Source organism: Oryctolagus cuniculus, chromosome 1 (genome assembly GCF_051225735.1).
Source record: "Oryctolagus cuniculus isolate XC-2025 breed Fujian yellow rabbit chromosome 1, ASM5122573v1, whole genome shotgun sequence".
NCBI classification, from domain to species: Eukaryota; Metazoa; Chordata; class Mammalia; order Lagomorpha; family Leporidae; genus Oryctolagus; species Oryctolagus cuniculus.
Window position 1 is genome coordinate 136,984,733 of NC_142867.1, and position 22,172 is coordinate 137,006,904.

General features: G+C 42.6%; 1 protein-coding gene across 4 annotated transcripts in view; it reads left to right on the top strand.

Moving 5' to 3' along the window:
- Window positions 1–22,172, top strand: part of LOC149128653 (uncharacterized) — a 133,971-nt gene that overhangs the window by 99,167 nt on the left and 12,632 nt on the right. For 3 of the 4 annotated variants that reach the window (XR_016222785.1, XM_089315715.1, XM_089315716.1), the window contains one exon: window positions 2,162–4,268. The exons of the other annotated variant lie outside the window; for it this stretch is intronic. The gene's annotated coding sequence lies outside the window, so the exon portion shown is untranslated. Of the gene's footprint in view, window positions 1–2,161; window positions 4,269–22,172 lie in introns of those variants that run through there. 4 annotated transcript variants of the gene reach the window in all.

Consider the following 22,172-nt stretch of genomic DNA (forward strand, 5'->3'; position numbering starts at 1 on the left):
AGATGGCTGAAATCACTTTCTTTGCAGCCATCCTGTTAACCTCTCCCCACTCCAATACATTCCCACATGCTTATATTCCCAAATTCAGAAGACCTTCAACCAGAATAGACCCAACAATCCTTATTCTGTACTATCACTTTCACCAAGGATGGACTAATTGCAATCCCAGCTTCCCCCACTGACTGGAGTAAGCTTGAAACAAAGTTAGCCTCTTCTTATTCTGACCACCCAAAAGAGGCCAGCAATCCCATAGTCAAGTCCACCATCTCCTGTATCTTCCTCAAGCACCTGGGAAACCGGCCATGCTTCAATTTTGGGGACCCATTTTCTCTCAGTCTGTCTTTCCAGACAAGCCCTTCTTTGGGTCTCTTCTACTGCCAACCGGGATATCCAGTGGGAATCTTTCTCAACATTATAGATGAACATAATCAGCCCACCCTCTCTTTCAGTCAACATGTTACCACCAATGACGAAACAAATGAACCATATACGTATCATTCAGACACCTCCTTTTTTTTTTTGACAGGCATAGTTAGAGACAAAGGTCTTCCTTCCATTGGTTCACCCCCCAAATGCCTGCTACGGCCGGTGCACTGTGCTGATCTAAAGCCAGGAGCCAGGTGCTTCTTCCTGGTTTCCCATGCAGATGCAGGGACCAAGCACTTGGGCCATCCTCCACTGCCTTCCTGGGCCACAGCAGAGAGCTGGACTGGAAGAGGAGCAACTGGGACAGAATCCAGCGCCCCAACCAGGACTAGAACCTGGAGTGCCAGCGCCACGGGCGGAGGATTAGCATAGTGAGCCATGCGCTGGCCCAGAGTCCTCCTTTTATAATACATTCTCACCTCCAACTAGAGGCAGACAACTTATTCAGGCATCACCCATTTTCCTGCCCATGTCCTAACTCAAGCTGCCTCATTTAAGGGCTGCAATTTCTGGTTCCAAGCAACCAACATAAAGTGAGCCAATCCCACTATTCTGTCCTTCACACGGGCATATAATTCCTCCACCCTGCCTCTCACACATCAGCTTGCTTACCCACTTTGGCTGGTGTGAGCTCTCTACCTGTGAAGGTATCAAAGCTGCTTCTTTCCTGTCCAAGTCTTATTTACCCTTGCTGTGTGTTTAGACCCCTCCAATCTCCCTAACGTCTTCTGTGGAACCAGCACTTACCTATACCTCCCAGCCACCAACCTGAGACCTGCATCCTTTCCTACATTGCCCCTAGGCTCTCACTGAGAGTATCCCATTCCCAGTTTATTCACAATTCCACGTGCTTGGCAAGGAAAATCTTCCCTATCCTGGCTAGAATAGGCACCAGATCAGCCATACTCAATTCCATTTGTGCAGCTAGGCAACTCACACTCAAGCTAAGCCAACACATTATTAACCTAGCAGCTGAGGTCACTGTGCAGCGAATACCTCTCTGGCAGGGGTAGCATTACAAAATAAGCTAGCAGTGGATGTTCTGACTGTTAATCAAGAGGGCACTTGTGCCATGACAGAGGAGTGCTATTTCTTTGTTAACCAGTGCAGTAACATATACATCAACCTAAAACTGTTATCAAAAGGGCCAAGCAATTCTGACAAGGCTTGTCAGGAAGCCTTGACTTAGTGGAGTTTCAAGACCAAAGTGTGGGCCAGCACCATGGCTCAATAGGCTAATCCTCTGCCTGCGGCACCGGCACACCGGGTTCTAGTCCTGGTCGGAGCGCCAGATTCTGTCCCGGTTGCCCCTCTTCAAGGCCAGCTCTCTGCTGTGGCCCGGAGTGCAGTGGAGGATGGCCCAAGTCCTTGGGCCCTGCACCCCATAGGAGACCAGGAGAAGCACCTGGCTCCTGGCTTCGGATCAGCGCAGTGCTGATGGCCCCGTTCTTTCCACTGGGATCACACTCGCAGAGATCTTTCATTTAGGTCTTTTTTTTTCCAGAGTATCTTGGCTTTCCATGACTAAAATACTCTCATGGGCTCTTCAGCCATATCCTAATGCCTTAAGGGCTGATTCTGAGGCCAGAGTGCTGTTTAGGACATCTGCCATTCTATGAATCTGCTGTGTATCTCGCTTCCCATGTTGGATCACTCTCCCCTTTATGTTAGAAAAACTATCTTCAATTCAAAACAATATTTCCATTTAACTATGGTATTTTTTCTTCTTTTACAGGATCTCTTTGTACCTGGCTATCTAGGAAACTTCCTCTAAACAAAACATCCTGCTTCACCTGTATCCTAGTACTGAGGGCATCCACCCTGGCTGGTGCATACAACCACAAGACCTATAAGACACAGTTGTTAGCCTAAACTCATAAAGCCATAACCCTACCTATAAGACACAGTTGTTAGCCTAAACTCCTAAAGCCATAACCCTAGAATACATAAATGCCTCCTCCAAGCCCTCTCACTACTTCTTCCTACACATCTGATCTTGGCAGCCTTCTCATCTTCATCTTTGCCCTACTGCTGTTGCTTCTTGAGGCACAGGTCTTCACAGCCTCTGGGAAGTGAAACTGGCCAATAATTTATAGCTACACCAATCTTGCTTGCCCTGTGGACTGTGGCCTGGCAAATCCTGTCAGTGCCCAATCCCTTTACTCTGCCAGGTGCAATTTGCCAGGAGACAGCAAGTATTACACTGTTTTAGACTTAAAGGATGCATTCTTGTGCACTGCCTTCTATCTAGAGTTCCAAGAGATATTTCCTTTTTAGAGGAAAGAACAAAAAACTCACAGAAATTACAGTATTATCAGACTATTGTGCCACAAGGATCTAAAATCTCTCCTACAATTTTCAGGGAAGGGAACAGTCTTAAAATATGTGGAAGATATTCTTACTGTTTGCCACACAGCAGAGGCTTCTGATAGCAACATTAAAATCTTGAATGCTGTGGCAGAGAGGAGTTTTTTTTTTAATTTATTTGACAGGTAGAGTCATAGACAGTGAGAGACAGAGAGAAAGGTCTTCCTTCCATTGGTTCACTCCCCAAATGGCCACCACGGCTGGCGCGCTGCACCGATCCGAAGCCAGGAGCCAGGTGCTTCCTCCTGGTCTCCCATGTGGGTGCAAAGGCCCAAGCACTTGGGCCATCCTCCACTGTCCTCCCGGGCCACAGCAGAGAGCTGGACTGGAAGAGGAGCAACCGGGACTAGAACCCGGCACCCATATGGGATGCCGGCACTGCAGGCAGAGGATTAACCAAGTGAGCCATGGTGCCAGCCCCCAAGAGTAATTATAATGTGTCAATACAAAAGGCACACAGAGAGGCAGGTAGAAAGGAAGACATCTCCTGAATGCTAACAACAAAAGCACAAAATAAGTATGGTAAACAAATTTTCAGGCTTCTATAGGCTGTAGATAAACCTAAAGCAGCAGCTGTTGGGAAATGTGGCACAGAAGATACCCAAAGTGAAATTCTGAGTACTAAGAGGGAACCCCCTAGCAGATGAAATCATTAGGAAAAGCAGGCAGCCTTGCCAGAAGAGACTCATTTTATAAATAACTCTGCTACCTTCCTGACCCTGTAAGTCTCAGCCTAAGTACTCCTGAGCAGACTCACAGGGGACCAAGAGAGACAGTGTTGAGGACCACTGACTCATGACAAGCGCCTTGGCTGATTACTGATGTCATAAATAAGAGTGTCAGTTGTTAAATCATCAATGGGAGTCACTGTGCACTTGCTCCCCATGTAGGATCTCTGTCCTTAATGTGTTGTACTATGAGAATTAATGGTAAAAATAGTCTTCAAACAGTACTTTATACTTTGTGTGTGTGGGTGCATACTGTTGAAATCTTTACTGAGTATATACTAAGTTGATCTTCTGTATATAGAGATAATTAAAAATGAATCTCAATGAAGAATGGATTGGGAGAGAGAGGAGGAGATGGGATGGTTTGCAGGTGGGAGGGTGGTTATGGGGGGAAAACCGCTATAATCCAAAAGTTATACTTTTATTTATTATATAAAAGTTTTGTAAAAAGAAAAAAGTATTGATTGGGGGCAGGCACTGTGGTCCAGCAGGTTAACACCCTGGCCTGAAGCGCCAGCATCCCATATGGGCACCAGTTCTCGTCCTGGCTGCTCCTCTTCTGATCCAGCTCTCTGCTATGGCCTGGGGAAGAGTGGATATGGCCCAAGTCCTTGTGCCCCTGCATACTTGTGGGAGACCTGGAAGAAGCTTCTGGCTCCTGGCTCCAGATCGGCACAGCTCTGGCCATTGTAGCCATCTGGGAAGTGAATCAGTGAATGGAAGATATTTCTCTCTCTCTCCCTCTCTCTCCCTCTCTCTCCCTCCCTCTCCCTCCCTCTCCCTCCCTGCCTCTCCTTCTCTGCGTAACTCTTTCAAATAAATAAATCTTATTTTTTTTTAAAAAAAGAAGTGTATTGATCACCCAATAGTCACAAAACTCTGCTTTGAATGGTATACCAAAATGGCATTTTGGGTCTCTGCAAATTAATGTGAATTGAGCCTGTTTACAATAATTCACATGTTCTGATTATTATCCTTTTCCTTAATGCTAAATTGCTCTATTACAGAGCTGTAGCTCTGGGTCAGGAAGACTGGGAGAAAGATTAAAACACCAAGTTGTGGAAGTGTTGTATGATCCTTAGTCAAGATAACCAAAATCTTCCCCTTCATTTAAGGAGTTACGGGAGTGCAAACTGAACTGATTCAAATTTGAGAATTGATCAGCAAGGCCACAACACTGTTTTGATAACAACTTAGAAATTGTTCAACTTGAACTAGTACTCTTGCTAATTTAGATCAAACAGCAAGTTAGTAAGCTGCCTATATATTTCTATTATAGGGAACCAAGATCAAATATCCAATGGCATAGGTGTATGCCAGCTACACTTTTTGTGATAATTTATTGTGAATATAATCTGCATTACAGTAATCATATCCACCTTGTCTTTGAAAATTTTGTGCTGCCACTTGTGTTCAGTCACCTCATACTCCAATTATCCCAATTATATATAAGAATTCCAATTTGATGGCAGCAATCCCACAGTAATTTCAGACCCAAAAGCACAGCCATATTAAAGACTTTCGGGACTCTGCTCAAAAATTTCTCACACTGATGGTAAAAAAAAATGTGCCCTACAGATCTTCCCAGGATAGGTGACCAGGAATTATATAAATCCACTCTAACAGGCAATGTTTTGATGTTCCTCTATGACACTCCAAGAAACTTCTGACACTTCGACTTTATTATAAACTACATTTAGCTTTATGTTATAACAAATCAAAGAACTGATAAAGATATTTCTAGGGGCTGGCGCTGTGGCGCAGTGAGTTAACGCCCTGGCCTGAAGCGCCAGCATCCCATATGAGCACCAGTTCAAGACCTGGCTGCTCCACCTCCTTTCCAGCTCTCTGCTATGACCCAGGAAAGCAGTAGAAGATGGCCCAAGTCCTTGGGCCCCTGCACCCATGTAGGAGGCCTGGAAGAAGCTCCTGGATCCTGGCTTTGGATTGGTGTAGCTCCGGCCATTGCAGCCATCTGGGGAGTGAACCACCAGATGGAAGACCCCCCTCTCTCTCCCCCTCTCTCTCTCTCCCCCTCTCTCTCTCTCCCCCTCTCTCTCTCTGCCTCTCTCTCTCTCTCTCTCTCTCTCTCTCTCTCTCTGCCTCTCCTCTCTGTGTAACTCTTAAGCCAGAACACTCACCACAGAATCATTGCTTATTGGGTCCATATAAGAAAACAGTCCTGGAGGGCCAGCACTGTGGCACAGCAGGTAAAGCTGACAACTGCAATGCTGGCATCACATATGGGCACCACTTCATGACCTAGATCCCCCACTTCTGATACAGCTCCTTTTTAATGGCCTTGGAAAAGCAGAAGATGGCTCAAGGGTTTGGGTCCCTGCCACCCACCTGGGAGAACTGAATCAAGCTCCTCGCTCCTGGCTTTAGCCTTGCCCAACACTGGCCATTGTGGCCATGTAGGGAGTGAACCATCAGATGAAGATCTTTGTCTGTCTGTCTTTCCATCTCTCACTGTAACTCTTGACTTTCAAATAAAAGCAAATCTTTATAAAGTAAAACAGTCCTGATGTAACTTTATATTCCTTCTAATATTATCTTTCAAACTCAATATATATTTCTAAACATATACCCTGGATTTATAACTGTATAAAATGCAAAACTCATTCAGCTGTTTGGCAATGTAGCACTTCTCATGAGTCCAACTTTTTACCTAATACACTGTGACCTTCTGGAACTTGAATCTAGTTGTAAGATCAGAAATAAAAAATGTGGGAATGGGTCCTAAGGAAAATCACATTGTCATGCAAGCCAACTACTTTAGGAGAAGGCATTACAGACAGCTCTTTCTCAGTGGTGCAATGGCTATTTCTACTGAAAAAAATAGAGAATGTATACTTTTAGTATACTCAGCCTCAATAGTATCTTCCAAATATTTTAATTCCAATTTTCAGGATCCCATTTTTTTACCTCTTTGCATTAAAAGACACCTGTGAAATTGAATAGTCAACTGATGTTGCAATTCAGTATGAGATTCTAAGCTTTATTTTAAAGTTGGTGTAACAGAGAGGGAGATATATAGAGACAACACACACACCTTACATCCTTTCGTTCACTCCCCAAATGGCTTCGGCAGCCAGATCTGGGCCAGGATGAACCCAGGAAGTAGGAACTTCATCCAGGTCTCCCAAATGAGTGGCAGGGGCCCAAGCAGGCACATTAGCAGCAAGCAGATCAGAAGCAATCAGTCCTCAAACAGGCACTCCAATATTGGATGCCAGCATTTCAAGTGGCAGCTTGACCTGCTGCACTACAATGCAGACCCCACACACAAAGACTTTAAATCAACTGTCAAAAATGCATAGAGTTAAAGAGAATTTGGAGCCGGCGCCGCGGCTCACTAGGCTAATCCTCCACCTAGCGGCGCCGGCACACCGGGTTCTAGTCCCGGTCGGGGCGCCGGATTCTGTCCCGGTTGCCCCTCTTCCAGGCCAGCTCTCTGCTGTGGCCAGGGAGTGCAGTGGAGGATGGCCCAGGTGCTTGGGCCCTGCACCCCATGGGAGACCAGGAAAAGCACCTGGCTCCTGGCTCCTGCCATCAGATCAGTGTGGTGTGCCGGCCGCAGCACGCTGGCCGCGGCGGCCATTGGAGGGTGAACCAACGGCAAAGGAAGACCTTTCTCTCTGTCTCTCTCTCTCACTGTCCACTCTGCCTGTCAAAAAAAAAAAGAGAGAATTTGGACAAAGAAAACAAAACCATTACCCAATGGAGAATAATAAGTAAAAATTACAAAAAGGAATCAGATATAAATTTGAGGCCTGAAAGGTATAATAAGTGAAATGAAAAATTCATTAAAGGGATTCAAATAGCAGATCTGAGGAGAAAGAATTACCAGACCTGAAGAAATGATTGAAATCATCCAGACTGATATCCATAAGGAGAAAAAAGTGATGAGAAGAGACTATGGATCTAATATGAATGGTCTCAGAGTCAGGAGGTGGGAGAGGGAGGTGGAGAGAGGGAGAGGGACAGGAAGAGAGAAAAAGTAGGGGAATGAAAAGTACTTGAGTCAATAATGGCTGAACTTCCAAATATGAAATTCATAATAAATTTACTTATCAAAAAACTCACTGAATAACAAAATAAACTCAATGGAATTCATAAGGCAAAGTCTCGAAAGCTAAAAACAGAGTGACTCTTGAAAGCAGGAACAGGTAATGCATTTGCATTACATATTTAAGTGTTGAAAGAAAAATACCCAAACCAACAAAGAATTCTTTATCCAGCAAACTGTCTTAATTTTAAAAGTGAAAGACAGGTGTGATGTAGGTAAAGTGGCAGTCAAAGAAGCTCCAAGAAGTTGTCATCCAACAGATGGACTAAACTAGCTTTCTGGCAACTCTCGAAACCAAAGATCTGCATCAACAGATGAATACCTAAAGTAAGAAAAATGCACATTTAAAACAGAACATTTCATGATAATTTCATTCACAATATCCTTGCAACATGACACAACACATTTGGGAGAAATTACTCCTTCTTTCTTCATGACTAATGGGAAAGAGTGAACTTACTTGATGAAACATTATGGCTTGTCACTGGGTTATCTGAGGGACTGGATTCTGCCCTTCAGACTCAGTTCAGATGGAAAGCATAACACATTATAGCTATCAGCTTGTGAAGGCTGCAAGTAGATATAGTCACAGAGTGCATAAAAGCTTCATGAGGAATGTAGACTCCTGGGAACCTTTAGTTCAGAGAATGCATAAAAATGGAATTACAAAGATTATAGAATATTGTTTTAAAATTTTTTTACCATGTATTGAACAGATAAATTAATAACATGTGTGAGAGTCTAAAGGAAATTAAGACATTTGAAGGCCTAAGTGTATATAAGGAACACACACAGACCCAGGAAAGGTTTATCCACAGAAAACAATGGAGAATACATTAAGCCACTTAGTGACTAAAGACTTGATTTATGCAGGGGAAGGCAAAGAGCTGGAACTGAGGTTATTTTTCCCAATGTCCAACATTCAACAAAAACCCAGAAAACATACAAAGAAACCAAAATATGCAACATTTGATGGGCTAAAATTAATCTGTAAGCTTCGAATTACAGCGCTAGCATCCTACATGAGCACCAGTTCGTATCCCAGCTGCTCCACTTTCAATCCAGCTCTCTGGTATGGCGTGGGAAAGCAGCAGAAGATGGCCCAAGTGCTTGGGCCCCTGCACCCATGTGGGAGACCTGAAAGAAGCTTCTGACTCCTGACTTCAGATCAGCCCAGTTCTGGCTGTTCCAGCTGTTTGAGGAGTGAACCAGCAAATGAAAGACCTTTCTCTGTCTCTCCCTCTCTCTGTGACTCTCCCTCTCAAATAAATAAATCTTTTTTTATAAAAACCTACTACACAAATATAAATAATAGTTTTAAAAATGCTCAAGTGGTAGAAGAATATGGATAAAGAACAAAGGAAAACCAGGAGAATAATCATTGAACCAATGAGAAGAGGGAGGGAAGGTGTGGGAGAGAGAAATTACTTTAAAATGAACAAAACAGAGATTTGGAACATGAAAAATACAGTAACTGAAATATTCATAAAGTGTATCAATCTCAACTTAGGAGAAAGAATTGTAAACACGAGGCCGGCGCTGTGGCTCAATAGACTAATCCTCCACCTATGGTGCCAGCACACTGGGTTCTAGTCCCGGTCGGGGTGCCAGATTCTGTCCTGGTTGCCCCTCTTCCAGGCCAGCTCTCTACTGTGGCCCAGGAGTGCAGTGCAGGATGGCCCAAGTCCTTGGGCCCTGCACCCCATAGGAGACCAGGAGAAGCACCTGGCTCCTGCCTTCGGATCAGCGCGGTGCACCGGCCGCAGCGCACCAGTGGCAAAGGAAGACCTTTCTGTCTGTCTCTCTCACTGTCCACTCTGCCTGTCAAAAAATAAAAAATAAAAATAAAAATAAAAAAAGAATTGTAAACACGAAGACATGCCATTGATGACATGCCATTGGAAATGATCAAGAATGAAGAGAATAAGAAAAAAGAATGACAAAAAATCAATACGACCAAAGGGATATAGGGACAGTATAAAGCAGCCAAATACAGGAATTATGGCAATACTACAAGTTAAAGGAGAAGGGACAGAGGGCTTTTTTGGAGGAAAAAATGGCTGAAAACATTCCAAACTTGGTAAAAGATGTGGACATACAAATATAAGTTCAGTGAACTCAGCATAAAATCAAAGAGAATGATAACAGTCACAATAAAATTAAAACCTAGAAATGATGGACACAGAATTTGGAAAGTAGCCAGGTGAAAGTATCTTGTAGGGGCCAGCCCTGAGGCATAGTGGGTAAAGCCACTGCCTTGGTGCATCCCATATGGGAGTCAGTTTGTGTCCTGGCTGCTACACTTTCAGTCCAGCTCTCTGCTATGGCCTGGGAAAACAGTAGAAGATGGCCCAAGTGCCTGGGCCCCTATACCCACGTGGGAGATCTGGAGGAAGCTCCTGGCTCCTGACTTCAGATGGGGGAAGCTCCAGCTCTTGTGGCCATCTCTCTGCCTGTCATCTCTGTGTAACTCTTTCGAATAAAATAAATGAATCTTTTCTTAAAGTATCTTGTCATCTACAAGGAATCCTGAAAATGAGTACCAGCAGACTTCTCAGCAACAACCTTGCAATCCATGAGGATTTGAGACAATATATTTATAGTGATAAGAGAAAAAAATATTCACCACTAAGAACTTTATATCTGGTAAACTGTCCCAAACAAGGAAGGAATTAAAAAGCATTCATTAATTTTTTTTTTAAATCAGGCACCTGAAAATGTGGTCCTTCCTTTGTTTTTCTGTTTTTCTGTGGCTGAAATGAATGAGGCTTCTCTGTATTCAGCTATCTTGGTCCCTCAGTCCCCTCATTCTGTTGACATGATAGATAAATAAAAGCTGGATAAATAAAATCTAATGGAGTTCATTACTACTAGACCTGCCAAATATATCAGTGGTTCAAATGGGAGTCATGGTTCAAATGAAAAGATGTGGCATTCTAACTCAAAGTCTTAAGAAAATACAAAAATCTCTGGTAATGGTAAATAAATGGAAAAATGTAAAATTATTACTGTAATTTTCACTCATAACACTTTTTGTTTACTATAGGATTCAAAAGAAAAATGCATAAAAATTATAAATGTATATTAATGAGTTCTCATACATGAAAATATAATTCATCATGTCAACAGAATGAGGGTACTGAGGGACCAAGATGGCTGAATACAAAGAAGCCTCAATTTAGCCACAGAAAAACAAAGGAAGGACCACATTTACAGGTGCCTGATTTAAAAAAATTAATAATGAAGCTGCAGGAATGGAAAACAGAATAGAGACCCTGAAAACCAACAGATAGATCAACAAAGCACTCTGCAGTTGCCAAGGATTCCCCACAAGCTCCCTCACTGGGAAACCAATGAGGAATGGGTCCACTTCCCACTGGTACCACTGATCAGCAGCCTTAAGTATGAGCAATTCAAGAATCCTCACAGACTTTAAATCCAGCCTAGACAGTCCCTCTGCCCCTGAAGTGTCAAATTTTGAGCTGCTGTGACAGAATCATTCCTGAACTCTATTTTAACTTAAGGGACAGCAATAGGTCTTGCTGCTACCCAAAGCAACCACAGCTGAGACATGGCACTTTCCTTAGAAGAAAGAATGCGCCCTGTACCCTGCAGCTGTGGGAATTCTGGGCACAAGCTCTAATTCTCACACAGTCTGTGTCATCCAGGGAATTACCCTCAGTTTCTTGGGGTTCAGTACCATCAAAAATCTAAATGTACCAGATCTCAGGAAGGCCCTTCTGCATCTCCTAGCACGTGGTGCTGGGAAACCAGCACACTGTCCTCAGCATTACCCTTGTATGTCCCATGGGAACTGGGAGCAGTTATCTCTGTGCCCTGCAGATCTGGGATTGTACTGTTGGTGCAAAAACTCCTGGAGTAAGTTATACTCACCTGTGTATCTGGAGAACTTGATCTCTGTTTCAGACTTGTGGTTGCCAGTCCACAACCCTCAACACAGCTGACTCGCATCCTATGAGCTCTGAGTAACAACTGCACTGCATGCTGCAGCTCCAGGACTATGGCTGTTAGTATTACATTCAAGTCACCAGACTCTACCCCATGAGTCCTAGGGAGGAAACTACCTGCATTACACCACTTCAGATCAACACTTGCCAGTGCAAAATCCTCAATATTTATATATATTGCAGTCATACTGGAGGAATGGGGAAATTTCCCCTTCTCATCCTTCAGTGCTGGGACTAAGTATTTTGGTGACCAGTCACATTTACCTAGATCTGGGGAGGTCCCAACCATATTACATATCCCAGTACCACATCTAGTGGTGCCACAAGACCAAATATGATACAGTCTTGCCTGGTAGGATAACAAGCAACCCCCATATTTCCCTCAGCACTGAGAATGAAGCCCCAGCTATCACTAACCCTAGTGTGATTGTCACCCAACTCTTTAGGTACTGAAGATACACACCCTAGAAAGCCGACATACACTTCAAATTCGTATTTCTGTCTCTACAAACTGCTGCAGACTAGATAAGCATAGCACTGATGGACAATGCTGACAGTGAATTAAGCTGAAGAAACCACTCATATGTTATACTTACTGTATCATCTAGAAAGCCAAACTAACAACCCAAGATATACCCCACGTTTCACCTAAAAAAACCTATTTTCCAACTAAATACATTCCATAAAGAAGGAACAGTTAGACCAGAGATTCAGGTATCAACATAGGGACACAGGAAGCATAACTCAACAAAGGATGACATCTGCAAAAAGATAGAACAGCTCTCCAGAAATATAACCTGATCTGAAATCAATGAAAATGCCTGAAAAAGAATTCAAACAATGACCCTAAGGAAACTCAATGAGATGCAAGAAAATACAGACAGTTTAAAGAAATTATTGAATTTCTCATTCATGTTATGTATTGTTTTTCTGAAGAGATATATTTCATCAAACAGAAATTTTAGAGCTGAAAACTTTAATCAATGAAAGAAAAAATACAATTGAGAGATTCAACAACAAACAAACCAGAGAAAAGATCTTCTGAGCTGGAGGACAAGACTTTTCAAATAATCCAGTCAAGCAAAAGAGAGAAAAGAAGTAAAAATTAGGGGAAAGGTTATGAGACCTATGGGATACAATAAACAAATATTCATATATTAAGAACACCTGAACAAGAAAAGAAAAAAGCTATTAAGAACCTACAGAAGGAAACAGAACCTGAAAACTTCCCAAATCTTGAAAGTGATGTGGATATCCAGATATAGGAAGCTCAAAGGATCCCAACCAGACTCAACCAAAAAAGATATCTAAAAGCATATTATAGTCAATTTGTCAAAAGTTAAGAACAGGGAGATAATCTTATGAGACAAAATCATCAACTTACACATAAAGTAAAACCAATTTAGACTAACAGCAGACTTCTCAGCAGAAACCCTATAGGCAAGACTGGGATGATATATTCAAAGTCTTGAAAGAAAAATAATCCCAACCATGAATGTTATACATCAACAAAAGCTACCCTTTAGAAGTGAAATTTTTCCTAGACAAGCAAAACTAGAGAGAATTCTTTTCCATCAGAGCAGCCTTACAAGAAATTCTATGTTAGAACTGATCTTCTGTATATAAAGAGAATCGAAAATGAATCTTGATGTGAATGGAAGGGGAGAGGGAGTGGGAAAGGGGAGGGTTGCGGGTGGGAGGGACATTATGGGGGGGAAAGCCATTGTAATCCATAAGCTGTACTTTGGAAATTTATATTCATTAAATAAAAGTTAAAAAAGAAATTCTATGTTAGAAGCAATTATCATGAAAATGCATGATTGTAAAAAATTCACTGAGCAGTCACAATCTATAACCAATCAACAAAATTATAAATTAGTCTTATCAATATTTACCTTGAGCCTAAGTGTATTAAGTTAACAAGTAAAAAGATATACATTGGCTGAATGGATAAAGAGCAAAACCCAACTGTCTGCTGCATACAGGAAATTCACTTCACAGGAAAATAGCCATAGACTGAAAGTGAAGGGTTAGAAAAAGATATACCATGTAAACAGAAATAAAAATGAGCAGGAGTAGCAAAATTCTTATCAGGTAAAACATACTTTTTTTGACAGGCAGAATTAGACAGTGAGAGAGAGACAGAGAGAAAGGTTTTCCTTCCATTGGTTCACCCCCCAAATGGCCGCTACAGCTGGAGCGCTATGCCAATCCGAAGCCAGGAGCCAGGTGCTTCCTCCTGGTCTCCCATGCGGATGCAGGGCCCAAGCACTTGGGCCATCCTTCAGGTAAAATATACTTTAAGTCAACTATTGTAAAAAGAAACAAAGAAGTATATTATACCTTGATCCAAGAATTCCAGAAGATATAACGATTATATATTACCTAGATATATAGAGTATATTATTAGACCTTCAGGGAGAGATAAACTCTAATACAGTAATACTCTAATAAAATAATAGTGAGGAACATCAACACCCAAGTCATTAATTGACAGATATTCCAGACAGAAAATCAGCCAAGATGTATCAGAGTTGAACTATTATATAAACCAAATGGACCTATTACATTTACAGAACATTTCACATTCTGATATACATTCTTATCTCATAAATATATTGAACATTTTCTATGATATGTCATATATTAGGCCACAAATCAAGTCTCAGTAAATTAAATAGAAATCATAATATTTATCTTCTCAAAAAAGGTATAAAACTAGAAAACAATAGAAAATTTACAAATACATGGAACTGAACATGTTCCTCAATGACTAATGCATCAATTGAAGAAATCATAAAGGAATAAACTTTCTTGAAACAAATGAAAATACAACAAACCAAAACCTGCAGGAGACAGCAAAAGCAACATTAAGTGCAAAGTTTCTATCAGTAAATTCTTATAGTAAAAAATACAAAAAGATCAACTTAATGATGCATCTCAAAGGCTTAGAAAAATAGGAATGAGTCAAAACCAAAGTTAGATAAAAAGTAATAAAAATCAGAGTAGAAAGAAATTAAATTATAATGGAAAAGCAATAAAGAGGGGATTCCAAGATGATGGAATAGCGACAGGCTGGTCTGTTTTATGCAGGATGAAATGAATATTAAAAAAATGAGAGTCCATTCTCAGGATAAAACTGCAGATAGCAGCCCAGAGTAGTGGAGATGGTCCAGACCCATGCTGAGAGAGAAAAAACAAAACAGAAGATCTGCCCATTTGGATATGGGGAAGATGCCACCCAACCCAGCAATCCAGGTGAGAGGGGACTCCAAGGGCCCAAGGCACTGCTGACACATTGGGAGGAAATGCTTAGTAAACTGCTATTGGAACTCCACACGGATCTCCCATGGGTGAGATTAAAAAAAAAACAACAACAGGGGGGTGGATGGCACTGTGGTGTAGTGGGTAAAGCCACTGCCTGCAGTGCCAGCATCCCATATGGGCGCCTTCTTTAGTCCTGGCTGCTCCACTTAAGACACAGCTCTCTGCTATGGCCTGTAAAATCAGTAGAATATGGCCCAACTGCTTGGGCCCCTGCACCCATGTGGGAGACCAGAAGCTCCAGGCTTTGGATCAGCCTACCTGCAGCAATTGTAGCAACCTGGGGAGTGAACGAGCAGATATAAGATTCTCTGTCTCCCTCTCTCTCTCTGCCTCTGCCTCTGCCTCTGCCTCTTGTCTCTCTGTAACTCTGTCAAATAAATGAATAAATATTAAAAAAAAAAAAGAGGTGGGGGAAAAAGGCAGGCTTACATCTGTCTACCCCTTCCCTCATTTCTGCTGCAGTGGAGACCTGTGGCCAGCAGGGGGAGAGCTGACACCATTGTTTGACACAGGGAGCAGCCGCCCTAGCTCCAGTCAGGTGCATCACACTGGTAGCCCAGCAACAAGAGGAAGGGGAAAAAGTTGCATAAGGGAGCCTGCAATATGCCCTTAAACCACAGATATAATCAGAGAGAAAAGAAATCTACAAATGCCGAGAAACAAATGCAAAAGTCAAATATATGAAGACACTATGATCCACCCCCAAAGGAACACTACAACATTTCAACATTAGAATATGAAAAAGAAGTGCTCACTGGGCTAATCCTCCACCTGCGGCGCTGGTACTCTGGGTTCTAGTCCCGGTTGGGGGTGCCGGTTCTGTCCGGGTTGCTCCTCTTCCAGTCCAGCTCTCTGCTATGCCTGGAGAGGCAGTGGAGGGTGGCCCAAGTCCTTGGGCCCTGCACCCGCAAGGGATACCAGGAGGAAGCACCTGGATCCTGGCTTTGGATTGGCACAGCGCTCCAGCCGTAGCGGCCATTTGGGGGGTGAACCAACAGAAGGAAGACCTCTCTGTCTGTCTCTCTCACTAACTCTGCCTGTCTAAAAAAAATATATATATGAAAATGAAAAGATTGAGGAAATATCAGACATGGAATTCAAAAACCTAATCACTGGATTACTCAAAAGCAATCAGAAGCAAATTCAGAAACTAAAGAAAACTATGTATGAAATAAATGAAAATTTTTCACATGAAATTGGGATTTTAAAGAGAAATCAAAATGAAATACTAGAAATGAAGAAATCAAAAGATCAAATAAAAAACACAGTGGAAATTCTTAACAACAGAATAGGTGAGGCAAAAGAAACAATATCAGAGCTAGAATACAAATCCCTGGGGAATTTACAGTCAAACCAAAAACAAGAAGAAATCAGAAAACTAAAAATCACTGTTGGAGATCTATAGTATGCCATCAAACAACCAAACATAACAGGTCTTAGGAGTTCTTTAAGGCATGGAGAAAGAGAAGAGATTAGATGGCCTATTTAGTGAAATAATAACAGAACTTCCTAATTTGCAGAAAGAAAAGATACATCCAAATATAGAAAGCACATAGAACTCCCAATAGACATGTCCAGAAAGGATCTTCACCACGACACACTGTAGTCAAACGCTCCACAATAGAGCACAAAGATTCTAAAGTGTGCACAAGAGAAACGCCAGATTACCATCAGAGGATCTCCAGACTCATAGCAGGCTTCTCATCAGAAACGCTAAAGGATATGAGAGAATGGCAAGAAACACTCCAAGTCTTAAGAGAAAAAAACTTTCAACTCCGAATACAGTACCCTGCAAAGTTCTCATTTGTGAATGAAGATGTGAAATAGACCTTCCATAACAAACAGAAATTGAAAGAATTTGTCCACCTGTCCAGCCTTACAAAAGATGCTTAAGGATGTGCTAAACACAGAAACACAGAAACATGGTCATCACTGCCAAAGAATCTGAAGGCACAAAACTCCTCAGTAAAAGTACAAAGGAAATCTAAAGTAAAAAAAAAAATAGGAATATTCATGGGAAAATGGCAAGGCAAAGTCGTTGCATATCAATGGTCACCTTGAATGTAAATGGCCTCAACTCTCCAGTTAAAAGACACAGACTGGCTGAATAGATTAAAAAAGAAAACTCATCTATTTGCTGCCTATAAGAAACACATCTCACCAAGAAAGATACTCCCAGACTGAAAGTAAAAGAATGGAAAAAGATATTCCATGCTAACAGAAACCAAAAAAAGAGCTGATGCAGCCATCCTAATATCAGACAAAATACTTTTTTAAAAAATATTTTATTTTATTTGAAAGACAGAGTTACAGAGAGATGGAGACAGAGAGAGGTCTTCCAGCTGCTAGTTCACTCCCCAGATGGCTGCAATGGCTGGAGCTACACCAATCCAAAGCCAGTTGCCATGAGCTTCTTCCAGTTCTCCCACTTGGGTGCAGGGGCCTAAGGACCTGGGCCATCTTCTACTGCTATCCCAGGCCACAGCAGAGAGCTGGATCAGAAGAGGAGCAGCCAGGACTAGAACCAGCACCCATATGGGATTCCGGTGCTTCAGGTCAGGGCTTTAACCCACTGTGCCACAGCACCAGCCCCCAGACAAAATACTTTAACATAACAACAGTTAAAAGAGACATGGACACTACATAATGATCAAGAGATCAATCTGCAGGAAGAAATGACTCTCTCTCTCTCTTTCTCTCTCTCTCTCTCTCTCTCTATATATATATATACACACACACACACACACACACATATATATAATTACATGGCACTTGGCTATTTAAAAGAAATGTTAAGGGATCCAAAGGGAGACATAGACTCAAATACAATAGTAATAGGGGACTTCAGTACTCCACTTTCACCAATGGCCAGATCAACCAGACAGAAAATCAGCAAGGAAACAACAGAGTTAATCAACACTATATACCAAATTGATTTAACTAATATCTATAGAACATTCCATCCTACAGCTGCAGAATACACATTCTTCTCACCAGTACATGGAACTTTCTCTAGGATTTACCACATACTAGGCCATAAAGCAAGTCTCAGCAAATTCAAAAAAATGGAAATCATACCATGCACCTTCTCAGGCCACAATGGAATGAAGTTGGAAATTAACAACTCAGCAATCTCTATAGCATATGCAAACACATGGAGACTGAACAACATGCTCCTGAATGAACAGAGGCTCATGGAAGATCAAAAAACAAATAAAAAAATTTCTGGAAACAAATGAAGATGACAATACAATATGCCAAAACCTTTGAGATACAGCAAAAGCAGTATTAAGAGGAAAATTTATAGCAATTAGTGTCTACATCAAGAAATTGGAAAGGCACTAAATGAGCTATCACTACATCAAGGACCCAGAAAAACAACAACAAAACAAACCCAAAGCTAGTAGAAGAAAGGAAATAATTAAAATTAGAGAATAAACAAAATCAAAACCAAAAATAGATCAGCAAAACAAGATGGTTCTTTGAATAAAACAATAGGCACACCATTGGCTATACTAACCAAAAAATGAAAAGACCCAAATTAATAAAATTAGAGATGAAGAAGGAAATGTAACAACAGACACCACAGAAATAAAAATCATCATCAGAAATTACTACAAAGAGCTATATGCCAACAAATCAGGAAACCTAGAAACAATGGATAGATTTCTGGACAAATACAACCTCCCTAAATTGAACCATGAAGACATAAGAGACCTAAACAGAACCATAACCAAGACAGAAATTGAAGCAGTAACAAAGATCCTCCCAACAAAGAAAAGCCCAAGACTGGATGGCTTCATTGATGAATTTTTTTTAAAGATTTATTTATTTGAAAGTCAGAGTTAGAGGAGAGGCAGAGAGATAGAGAAGTCCTCCATCTGATGGCTCAGTCCCCAACTATCTGCAACAGGAAGAACTGTGCTGAACTGAAGCCAGGAGCTTCTTCAGGGTCTCCCACCTGGGTGCAGTGGCCCAAGGACTTGGGTCATCTACTGCTTTCCCAGGCCATAGCAGAGAGCTGGATGGGAAGTGGAGCAGCACAGCCTTGAACTGGTGCCCATATGGGATGCCAGCGCTTCAGGCCAGGGTGTTAACAAGCTGTGCCACAGTGCTGGCCCCTTCACTGCTGAATTCTACCAGACATTTAAAGAACTAACTCCAATTCTTCACAAGCTATTCAGAATGACTGAAGTGTGTGTGTGTGTGTGTGTGTGTGTGTGTGTGTTGGGGGAGAGGGGAGATCCTCACAAATTCTGTGAAGCCAGCATCACCTTAATTTCCAAACCCGAAAAAGATGCAATGGAGAAAGAGAACTACAGACTATTTTCCCTGATGAACATAGATGCAAAAATCCTCAAAAAATTCTAGCCAACCAAATCCAACAACACATCAGAAAGATCATTCACCCGGACCAAGTAGAATTTATCCCTGGTATGCAGGGATGGTTCAACATTTGCAAATCAATCAATATGAAACATCACATTAACAAACTGCAGCACCAAAAGCATATGATTATCTCAATAGATGCAGAGAAAGCATTTGATAAAATATAACACCCTTTCATGATGAAAACTTTAAGCAAATTGGGTATAGAAAGAACATGCATCAACACAATCAAGGCAATTTATGACAAACTCAGGGCCAACATTCTATTGAATGGGGGAAAAGTTGGAAACATTCCCATTGGGACCTGGAACCAGACAAGGATGCCCATTCTCCCCATTGCTATTCAATAATCCTTGAAATTTTAGCCAGAGCTATTAGGCAAGAAAAAGAAATCAAAGTGATACAAATTGAGGAGGAAGAAATCAAACTATCCCTATTTGCAGATAACATAATTCTATACACAGGGGATCCAAAAGGCTCCACCAAAAGACTATTGAAACTCATAGAGGAGTTTGGTAAAGTAACAAGATATAAAATCAATGTAAAAAAAATAAAAAGCCTTTGTATACACAGACAATATCAAAGCTGAGAAAGAACTCTTAAGATCAATCCCAATCACAAGAGCTACCAAAAAAAATCAAATACCTTGGAATAAATTTAGCCAAGGATATCAAAGATCTCTACAATGAGAACTGCAAAACATTAAAGAAAAAAAAAGAAGATATAGAAAAATGGAAAAATATTCCATGCTCATGGATTGGAAGAGTGAATATCATCATAATGTCCATACTACTGAAAGTAATCTACAAATTCAATGCAATACCAATCCAAATGCCAAGAACATTCTTCTCAGAAAATACGATGCTTAAATTCTTATGAAAACATAGAAGACTCTGAATAGGGGAAGCAATCTTATACAACAAAAACAAAGCTGGACACATCACAATATCAGATTTCAAGGCATACTACACGACATTCATAATCAAAGCAGCCTGGTATTGGTAAAAAACAAGTGGATAGGCCGGCACCGTGGCTCACTAGGCTAATCCTCTGCCTGTGGCACTGGCACCCTGGGTTCTAGTACCGGTCAGGGTGCTGGATTCTGTCCTGGTTGCTTCTCTTCCAGTCCAGCTCTCTGCTGTGGCCTGGGAGTACAGTGGAGGATGGCCCAAGTCCTTGGGCCCTGCACCCCATGGGAGACCAGGAGGAAGCACCTGGCTCCTGGCTTCAGATTAGCATGGTGCACCAGCCACAGCCCGCTATCCGCAGTGGCCATTTGGGGGATGAACCAACAGAAAAAAGATGACCTTTCTCTCTGTCTCTTTCTCTCACTGTCCACTCTGCCTGTCAAAAATAAATAAATAAATGGATAGAACAGTGAAACAAAACAGAAATTCAGAAATCAATCCACACATCTACAACCAACTTATCTTCAACAAAGGAGCCAAAATCACCCCCTGGGGCAAGGACATTTCCTTAAACAAATGGTGCTAGGGAAACTGGATCTTTACATGCAGAAGAATGAAGTGAGACCCCTCCCTTACACCTTACACAAAAGTCCACGCAAAATGGTTAAAGACTGTGGGGAGCAGCTCGGACTGGACTGAGTTACTGGAATTAAGACTTGTTCTGTGCATCTGCTCTCCCACAATATGGCGCTGGGAGAGGAGAAAACATCTTCTACACAGCTGCCTCCAGTTCAACCAATAAACTGTAGGACTTGCTCCTGATTGGAGGAGAGCGGCGTGCTCGGCGTGTGGGCAGCCAAGTTAGGATTGGCGGAGGAGGACTATAAAGGAGGAGAGAGACGGCATGCACCAGGAATATCTAAGGGGAACATCTAAGGGGAACACCTGTGCAGCCCCCGAGAGAGCCGGCCGGTGGTGTGCCGCTCCCCTGCAGAAGTGGGGAATGTGGCCAGGGGGAACCGCCCTTCCACGGAGGTGGAAGGGACAGTAGCCACCCCGGGAAGAACCAGCAGCAAACCCGGGGAGGGCCGAGCAGACGAAAGAACAGCGCAGGGTTTAGTGTTGCTCCTCCACGAAGAGGGGGAGCGACATAATGGTGCCGTGACTCGGATATGAAGCCTAGGCAGGACTCTGTGTCGTTCCTCCATGAAGAGGGGGAGCGACATAATGGTGCCGTGACTCGGATAGGAAACCTAGGATGGATAGGAAACTTAGGAGGAAAGAAATGGGAAAATACCGGAGAGAGAGACTAGCAAACAGCCTAGGGAAAAGCTGGACGGAAAAGGTGCCGGAAGAAGCTATTGAAAGCCTAGGCATAGACTCGGATATGGACTGTGGGAAAGAAGTTAGGATTGAAAGCGAAAGTGAAAGCTTTCATAGACTCGGATGCGGACTATGGCGGGGAAGCTAGGAGATTGAAAGCGAAAGTGAAACCTGGAGGAGGCTTGGACTCGGATACGGACTGTGGGGAGTAGCCAGGAGAAATGAGAGGAATATTGTTGGAAGAAAACTTAAGGAAACATACCGGGTAGAGAAAAATGTTAGGGAGGATGAAGCCGCGAGTGCAGGCCGAGGCGGAGACATAAGCCACCTTGGAATTCTTCAAGTCACCCCGGGAGCAAGAGGCGAAGATCTGGAACCAGAGGCAGAGACGTGGGCCGCCAGGTTGAAATTCGCCAGGTTAGTCCGGGGAACTTGGACTGAATGCCGGTGGTGGCGGAAACATTCGCGGAAGCCGCCGCGTGCAGAGAGAGCACGGGGCGTGAATAGATAGGGAACGCGGGGCTGGCGCGAGGCCGTGGTGCGGGCGCGAAGTGTGTGGAGACCGCGGAGCGTGCGCGCAGAGCCGGGAACCCGCCGGCGGGGCGAGGCGCCGGGAAGCCGCGCAGAGCCGTGAAGCTGCCGCGGGGCGAGGTGCCGAGAAGCA